An 8,366-nucleotide genomic window follows, 5' to 3' on the forward strand; every position below is an offset into this window, starting at 1 on the left:
AAACCCATCGAGCAAGTAGGAAGAAAAATACACGCCATGCCGCCATGTTGTGTCACGGCGGTTCAGGGCGTCGCGTCGATGTCTCTGAACGAATAAAGGCAGCCGGTAGACTCGCGCGCGAGCCACGAACCGTACGTGAGTACGTGACGGAGGATGGATGGAAGGAAGAGCGAGTCCGACCGGAGCAGATCGAGTGCCAGCCGTGAGCCTTGCGGGATCTGACGACGCCAGACGCGCGTATGACGCCTGCGCTTTTGCACGACCTGGCCCCCGGGTAGTTTGTATGCACCGACGGCGGCAGCACCGACGCCTGCTTTGAGTTGAGCTCTTCTTCGTGCGTGTGGAGCACTGGAGAGCTGGATTGTGTTGCTGGCTTGTTCCACCACGCCTCACCAACCCGGTGTCCCGGTCTTGATTTGGTAAAGTTGCCCCCGCGGTGATCGGGGTCTCGGGGCCTCATCAGCGTCAGACGGGTGTGCAGTGTGCTGCGACTGCGATCCGTCCGTCTGTATGAGCAAGCGGGAAGGCTCCAACAATTCTGTCACGTTCGAGGACTTGGCACTTCAATCGCGCTGCCAGGCTGCCAGCTCAGGCCAAAGGCTAGTGCAACTTCAGTCTTCACTCCGCGGGAACCTTGCGTGTGCGCTGCAAGACAGATGTTCCACAGACGCGAGATGGTACAGTTACAAATGGGCCGTGCAGTACAGTTGTATCAGACTGAGCAAGCCGAGCCCACGTCTTTGCGATGGGCCATGGCCCGCGCATCGCGTCGTCGATTTGGCAGGCCCACCCACAAGGCCGCGTACGTACACGGGGGATAACCGGATAATTGCGTACGGCCCATCTTCTGTCTTCTCCCCCTCACGGACCACAATTGCGTACGGCCCGACAAACCCCGCTCGTCTGCTCCATCAAAGGCCGCGCAACCTCGGCTGCCTCTGCGGCTCTGCCTGAGCCAGAGCAGTCCAGTGTGGCAGTGTCTACTGGTCTACTCCGGCGCATAGCGTGGGGTGGGGGCCACGGGTGGGGCCGTGGAGCGCTCAACGCCCAGCGAGCTCCTGTCCGCAGGGCGGCAGCGCAGGCGCCGTGGATCTCCTTCGGCCGCTGAAGGTGACTGTCTGACTGTGCTTTGAATGTGATGTGAGCGCGCACCCTGTCGCTCCTACGCGACCCGCGTGTAGGCCAGGCGTTTGCGTGAATGCCGCTTGGGCACTGCCCCACTAGGAGTGGCGATGGCGTGATCGGGATCGCCGCCCATTTAATTAACCGTTCAGTTGTTTAGCAGAAATGCCTTCGCTGCAAGGTGGTATTACATCACCGGTCATCTTGCCGTGCATGAAGATGAAGGTCTTAGACGCTCTCCCTTTGGTGGGGTGATCTTGCAAACTTTGTACATATGTATGTACTAGCTCGCATCTTAGGATTCGCACGGAGTGAACAAGACTGTAACAGCGTTGCTTCATTCCACCGTCATTGCCCAAGCCATATGCCAATTCAATTTCCTGTCTGCAAAAGTTGGTCCACTTGTATTGTATTCTGTAAGTGGAACATCGGGTTCCGAAGATCTGCTGGATCTTATTCCTTTTCTATCTATTATTTCGTCACCTCCTCCCACAGTGGTTTCATCACATCTTATCTGGGCATCATTCTTTACCTCCTAGGCCACAGATCATTTATCAACTTTCTTTTTCCTGTGAGGTTCTCTGCCTTTAAAAGTTCACATCTGTGTTGAGAATCCAATCTTTCAGATGCAATATTTGATGATTCTTCTATTATTATGACGTCACCATCACATGCATTCCATGCTTATTCCTAGAGAAATGCACACTTGGTCGGAGAATTCTGTCTATTCAGTCTTTTCGAGAGTATCAGGATATCAGAAAATTAGGATATACCATTCCTCCAGTAGATCATCCCACAGATCCTTCTCTTTGCATCCCAACACTGCTGCCTTTTGGTTAAGTTCATTTGACCATAACTTTTGATGTTTGTATCTAAAGTCATTGCTGCCTTTTGCAATAGGTTCGTTTGACCGTAGCTTTTGATGTTTGTATCCGTTTTATATTGTTTTTCTGTTCATATTGATGGTGTGGTGAACCTTGTGTTTTCAGTTAAAACAAAATTTGACATGGACACGTAGAATCAAGGAGCAGTATATTTCTAACTTTTGTAAGTAACACAAATTAACTGGAACCCAATACCGTCTTCCCGAGATTGAAATAGCAAAATTCAGTTGCTTTCACCTGTTAGAGGTACGGTACAATAAAGAGTCAAATGAATATTTGAGTGAAAATTTTCCTAAAAAGTAGACTTGTAAAACTAAATTCAAGTTGATTGAGGATCCTACTATTTTTCGTGGTGGGGCTTGCTACCAGCAGCACCCCAACAAGGCCTGTCTGTACCTGAAAAGTTAAAATGATAAGAAAGTATCCATGGGCGATCTGCAAATGTTCACTCTCCTTTAGTTTTGTTCTGATGTGACTGATGTAAAGCAGTACTAGCATTCCGTACATTCAGGGGAAAATATAGGCATGAACTCTCTACTCTCATGATTACTCAATAGTTGTTTTATTCATCACAGATCCCTTTTTAAAGCTCCAGATGTGTTCACAGTCAAAGTGTGGATGCTGGCAAAGACGCATATTCTGTAGCACTATGTCCTTAATTGACAAATCACGAGATCAATTTGGAGAAATACACAAGTTTCTCTTTCAAAATGAGGATAGGACACAAATGTTTCTATGATTCCTACAAAGAATTGTTACTTTTTACTACATGCTAATTGCCTTGTTGACGCATCTTTTTCTTAGTGCTGTTTCAGTATATAGGGAATATCAAAATCTGAAAGAAGAGTGATGTTTCTACCTGTACCATTAAAGATACATCCATTGCTATCAAGGTAACACAAAGTAGCCCCATTGTGTCTTCGACACATGTCATCGTTGAATCATCTTTTCTTTATTTGCTTTTTGTTTGAAGTGTAATTGTAAGTGACTACATTTGAACTTATACTGTCCAACTCCAACACTACAGGAGTTACTGCCATGTCCATGTAGCCTCTTTGTATTTGGTTTGGTACTGAAATATCAATAATTTAAGGTAACTTTAAGCCAGAAACATTTATTAATAATTTTGTTGAGATACAAATTCTGGACTAATGTTGTTTTTGAGAGAATTATTCTACATAATAATGAAGATCAAGAGACAGTGTAACTTCACTGTAGTCTGTATACAAGTTCAACCAAATGTTGTGCTCAGCTTACAGAATAAATATGTAACAGCAAACATTTTGAAGAAACTAGAAGGGTTTAACCATTTGAAAAAAAGATACGTGCTATATTCTTAAATTTCGGTTAGTTTTTTCGTGAAGAATAGTGTTGTTTAGATCTCAGAAGGCTAGAATTCTAGACTTCCATGTTCTTTTGAGGCCTGTGTCCAATAAAGTTCTATCTGTCGATACATTGCTGAATAAAATATCCAATTTGTCACCATAACACTGAAAGGGGCTGATGATTGAGATGGATATCGAATTATTGGGCCCAATTTATCCGTTGAGCAGACAATGTTATCTTTCTTCTCTGTCCATCAGTTTTTGTAAATGTTTTGAATAAGTAACCCTATCCTTTCTGGCCCAATAAAAGCTCCTCTTTCTCTAATTAAGGAAAGGCCACATAGGCATATGTTAATGTCTGTTAACTGCTACTGAGTTTGGTATCATATTAGTTAAAAGATTCTGATCAATATGAAAGAAAGAGAACTGAAGGTAATAATGAAGACTGACCCACCTCTTATGGACGGCACAAGAGAATCTTTATGAAGATTGGACGCGAAGAAAAGAAATAAAAAGTTCGTCATCTTCCCCAGCAAACCTGAGGTTCTGGTTATTCCTCCCAACAAGTTGTAATACATGAGGAATTAATGGAACAATGACACTTCATGCTCTTTCTCATACGGCTTCCTCCTATATAGACTTGTCAACTTGTTCTGTACTGTTGATATAATTCACCCCCACCTCTACTGGGTATTATTCGATGCTCCCTCTATATAAAGAGCACCGTTGCCCTCACTCTTTGATCCAAACAGACACAAGCAGCAGCCATTGCTTGCCCTGCATCTCTCTTAGGTGTTTTCTCTTGCTGAGTAAAGAGAACAAGAGGGAGGAAAAATAATGAGTTCGTCCTGGACCGACAGTCAAAACAAGCTTTTCGAGAGTGCGCTAGCAATATATGACAAGGACACACCAGACCGCTGGCACAATGTTGCACGAGCAGTTGGTTGTGGAAAGACCGCTGAGGATGTGAAGAGGCACTACAAATGGCTGAACAAGGATGTGCGGCAAATTGAATCTGGAGAAGGCAGTCAAGGATCCCACTCCAGCAGCTCCGGTGGTAGTGGAAGCAGCAGCAATGGAAAAAGTCTACTTAACCCCCCGACCTATCATACTTGGTCTACTTCACCCCCCAACTATGAAACCGTCTGTTTTACCCCCTGAACTATCTAAAACCGTCTGTTTTACCCCCTGGACGGGTTTTCAGCGGCGGTTTTACTACAGTAACAGCGGGTTGCTACAGTGACGGTGGGTTTGCTACGGTGCCGTTGTTTTGAATTTTCTTTTTTTATTTATTTTCGGTGAATTTTTTAAAAATCATAGTAAATCATAGAAAAATCATAAAATGAAAAATCTAATTTTATTGGACTCCACATGAGTAGATCTACACAGTGAATATATAATACGGTATGCTTTAGTATAATTTTTTTTGTAGCTTTAGATTAATTGGAAAATCCAATTTTGTCTGTAATTAATTAAAATTTATCTATAACTAAGTTATACATAGTCCAATGAGTACAAAATTTTTACTATAGTTCAAGCATACAATAATTAGCGTACCATAAAAATTTCATCACAATTGGACCATAGAAGCTGCAGCTATGAATTATTCCAATTAATTACAGACAATAAAATTTTGTACTAAAGTATACCGTATTATATATTCACTATGTAGATCTACTCATGTGGAGTCCAATAAAATTAGATTTTCCATTTTATGATTTTTCTATGATTTACTATGATTTTTTAAAAAATCACCGAAAATAAATAAAAAATCAAAACCATGGGTACTGTAGCAAACCCACCGTTACCGTAGCAAACCCGCTGTTACTGTACCAAACCGCCGCTGAAAAACCGCCCAGGGGGTAAACCAGACGGTTTTAGATAGTTTAGGGGGTAAAACAGACGGTTTCATAGTTGGAGGGTGAAGTAGACCAAGTATGATAGGTGGGGGGTTAAGTAGACTTTTTCCCAGCTGCAATTCTTGTGGCAGGAACAATGGTGACAAGAGGTAGTACAGTAAGTAACATGTTGCTCTCTACATCTCTGCTCCATCTATGCATCATGGCATTGCATTACAACAACAACAATAACAACATAGCCTTTCAGTCCCAAGCAAGTTGGGATAGGCTAGAGTTGAAACCCCACCAAGAGCCCCAAGTCACGGTTTAGGCACTTCAATAGCTGCTTTCTAAGTACTCCTATTCAAACATAGATCTTTAGGTATATCCCAAGCTTTCAAATATATTGCCTCCCCCATGTTAATTTCGGTCTTCCTCTATCTCTCCTTATATTATTAGCTTGACTTAGAACTCCACAATGCACAGGTCTCCTTTAGACATGGTCAAATCACCTCAACCGATGTTGGACAAGCTTTTCTTCAATTGGTGCTACCTCTAGGCGATCACGTATATCATCGTTCCGAACTCGGTCCATTCTTGTGTGACCGCAAATCCATCGCAACATACGCATTTCTGCAACACTCAGTTGTTGAACATGTCGAATCTTTGTAGGCCAACATTCTGCTCCATACAACATAGCCGGTCTAATCGCCTTTCTATAGAACTTGCCTTTTAGCTTTTGTGGTACCCTCTTGTCACAGAGAATGTCAGAAGCTTATCGCCACTTGATCCACTCTGCTTTGATTCTATGGCTAACGTCCGCATCAATATCTCCATCCCTCTGTAGCATCGATCCGAGATACCGAAAGGTATCCTTCTTAGGCACTACTTGACCTTTCAAACTCACATCTCCCTCCTCCTGTACAACTCCGCCAAAGTCGCATCTCATGTATTCGGTTTTAGTTCTGCTCAATCTAAAACCTTTAGACTCAATGGTCTACCGTCATAACTCTAATTTCCTATTTACTCCCGCCTGACTTTCGTCCACTGACGCTACATCGTGGCATTGCATTGCATCGCATATTTTCTTACTACAGCCTTGTTTAGATTGCCTCAAAATTCCAAGTTTTTTCACTCTCTCTCCATTACATCAATTTTTGGACGCATGCATGGAGCATTAAATGTAGGTAAAAAAAAACTAATTGCACAGTTTGGTTGTAAATCACGAGACGAATCTTTTGAGCCTAGTTAGTCCATGATCGGACAAAGTTTGTCAAATACAAACGAAACGTGCTACAGTGTCCAGATTGCAAAAATTTGCAATCTAAACCAGGCCTACGCTGTTTAGCACGCTAGCCATTGGCGCACGTGCAGTAGAAGTGTTGCTTTTTGTTTTCTTGATGCAGACACTTGACTTTGAAACTGTTGTTGACTTAATGTTCGTTACTTTCTTTGGTCCATTGTCCACCTAGATTATCTTTCCCCCTCTAATCTTCGACATGCCTTTTTCTAGCTTGTTCCTTCTGTTCCCCCCTTTACTCACCTTTTCAATTGTGTATGCATGGGGCCAGTCTTGACTATCATTGTCATATGCTTTCCAAAAGTTTAAGTCAAAACCTTGGTTCTTAAGATTTACTGCATTAACTAATTTCTTAACGTTTATTTATGTGGTTATTAGTTTGCTAATCAGAAATCCATGAAAAAGCAAAAATATGCGTGTTTCCCTTCTTCTTCTTCTTTTTTGAAAAAAGAGTTTCCCTTCTTTTTATGAACTTGCCTATATAGGCTATACTGCAGGTCGTGCTTCGTCTTAGGATAATCCCTTACTATGGTACGGCCCTTGTTTATAAGGATTATTTACAACTTGTGATGTGATTTTTTGCTGTTTCTTCTGGTTGTTCTTTGTGATTTAGACTTTATTTTAATTGGAGTTTACCATTTGTTCCTTTGTCCATTATTTAGCTGTCGATCACCAGGTTTGCTTGGCAACTTGCAAATTCAAGTAAATGAAGATAAGTGACAAGTACAGCTAAATCCTGGTTGACAACACTATTCATTTGAACCAGATAACTATGGCTGTTATCTGCTCCAATTTAGTTTCAGTTTATACATTAGTTATCTTGGGAAATATTGGATAGACTCCAGTACACCCCTGCAGCTGCTGATCTAAATACTACCTGATCACCTTAGTGCTGGCCTGGAAATTCTTTTCTGCAAGCGATAACCACTAGTAGTTTGTGCTGCTACCATTAAACTTCTGTAAAGCTGAGCACCCAAATCATATTTCTCTGCGAAACAAATAGGCAATTTTAGAATGCCAATTCAAGCTCTTTTTTTCTAGAAGTAGCCTTCTCCTCCCAGGCCCCATGCCTTTAGAATGTCAATCCGAGGTAGAAGTAGCCTTTTCCTCCCAGGCCCCATGCCTATTAACCTTGTGCATATTTTCGCAAAGTTTTGCATCTAAAGCAGTATAGAACCCTGCTACCTTAAAGGTGTTCTGTTTATGACAGATTACAGGTGCAAGCTCTTTTCACTAGTGGGGTTTTTTTCTGTTGTGTTGCATGAGAGTGCATACCGAGTTTATCTTTCACATCTTTCCAATATTCGGCCAAGGATAACAGTGACCCATTGTGGTTTCTTATTTCAGGATGAGGCACCCCAAACCGCAGTGAATGTGATCTTGGAAGAGCTTATATCTCTAGACCGTGAAGCAGCAATCGGTCCAGAAAACTAATAACATGATTGGTGCGCTCTCTAAAGATGTTAACTATGCTATTTCGTGGCTTCCATCCAAGTGTATGTCCGGTTTGCTGTACTCTGCTACCTGGTAGCGTTGTGCTATGCTATGGTGAAATAAATCTGTGGTTCCTTGTGTGTGGTAACTGTCGTTTGCTTTGCTCCAATCCTCCAATTCGGGCATGCCTGTGGTGTTGGTTTGGTTGAGCCATGAAGCCACACGCGTTCCGTTTGTCGCCATTATTTGCTGATTCTGCTGACTGATGTGATAACACGGACAGGCTTTGGCCTATAGCTCCAAACTTAGGGCCAAGTACTCAACAGCTGTATGATAAGGAAGAACTGGTCATCTTGGCCAAGTGACTGGGCGATCCGCAAAAAGGATAACTGACCAGGGCATCAAACTGTGCAGGCTGGTCCCTGACTCCCTGAGCAGCGGCAACAGAGACCCACATGATCCT

The 8,366-nt window shown here is 42.8% G+C and overlaps 1 long non-coding RNA gene across 1 annotated transcript; it reads left to right on the top strand.

Annotated features, from left to right (window-relative positions):
- Positions 1-969: 969 nt before the first annotated feature.
- On the top strand, positions 970-8,051 carry LOC136464252 (uncharacterized). The gene is made up of 3 exons (XR_010761164.1): positions 970-1,110; positions 2,811-2,899; positions 7,817-8,051. It is a non-coding gene; the product is annotated as an uncharacterized lncRNA (long non-coding RNA).
- The last annotated feature ends 315 nt before the right edge of the window (positions 8,052-8,366 follow it).

The sequence above is a fragment of the Miscanthus floridulus genome, chromosome 7, assembly GCF_019320115.1.
Source record: "Miscanthus floridulus cultivar M001 chromosome 7, ASM1932011v1, whole genome shotgun sequence".
Classification (NCBI taxonomy): domain Eukaryota; kingdom Viridiplantae; phylum Streptophyta; class Magnoliopsida; order Poales; family Poaceae; genus Miscanthus; species Miscanthus floridulus.